Genomic DNA, 1,180 nt, shown 5'->3' on the forward strand with positions numbered 1-1,180 from the left:
AGTCAGAGGTTTTTGAGCTTTCCAGAGGCCAAGGTGAATGCTTCAAAGACCGAGGATATCACCACTCCAAACACTGAATACACCATCAAAGTCATCCCTTGCTCAGCTTCAAGAAACCACGGACAGGTATGATCAGGGGAAAACACCTTCACTTCCTTCTAGGGATCTGAAGTTTTTCTAGTCTTAGTATGAGGGATAGGTCTAAAGATCAGGGGCATTATAAACCATGATAGGGGTTGGCCAAAGCAAGACTGAGAATCAGTCCACCCCTAAATAGAAGGGATAAAAGAGAATCTGGTCAAACCCCGAAGTAGGATGTTCCATTAATGATAAGATTCAGGATGGGAAGCATGACCACTGAGTGGACCATTGGCTGCGTTATGTGTGGGTCCCTCAAAATCCCTAAGTACTCTCATTCTAGGAGGCCCAGACCTTTTTGTGAGGCAGAGGCACCCTCAATTCTTTCCTCAAGGATCACAGAGAAGGAAAAGTTTTTATGTGATTTATGGTACTTGAATATTGTGGAAGCAGGGGGAAGATTCTTACCTACAAATTTGGCAGTCAATCAAGATTAAAGTAGGACCCTATGGCAGCTTTCACAAGGGGCCTCCACCGGTTGTTTCGTAATTTAGTAGAAGCCAGGCAAGTCCAGTCAGATGAGGCCACCTCAATTCCTGCTCTGGGTCTTAGATGGCTGAGCTTAGTGTGAAATAGGCCTCCAACAAGGCAGACAAAGCACCCTGGTCCTAGAAGTGCCCAGCAGGGAAACTGAGTGAGGACTGTGGGACCACACACCCTGAACAGGGAGGTGAAGGTTAAGTCAATAGTCAGCAGGAAAGAGGTCTCTCAGTACCTATCTGGAACCCAGTGAGGTCTCTCATGAGAACTGAGGACCTTAATTGTCCAGGACAGAGAAGGTTCAGGGAGATGTCAGTTCTGGGCAACCTTTGCCAGAACACCATCTTACATCATAGTTCTGGCATCTCAAAGGATGGAAGTGTTCAATTCAGAGCAGCAGCGTGTAGTGAGGGCCATAGTTATTATGACAATTGTGATTGGAGAGCACTCCCCAATCCCAGAAAACCATATAACCACTGCACCCTCTGTAATCAGCCATAATGAGAGACTTCCAATTCTGAGGCACATCCCATTTTTTTCACTTAGTTAATTTTTGGCTCCA

This window comes from Saccopteryx leptura, chromosome X (assembly GCF_036850995.1).
Source record: "Saccopteryx leptura isolate mSacLep1 chromosome X, mSacLep1_pri_phased_curated, whole genome shotgun sequence".
In the NCBI taxonomy this organism is placed as follows: Eukaryota; Metazoa; Chordata; class Mammalia; order Chiroptera; family Emballonuridae; genus Saccopteryx; species Saccopteryx leptura.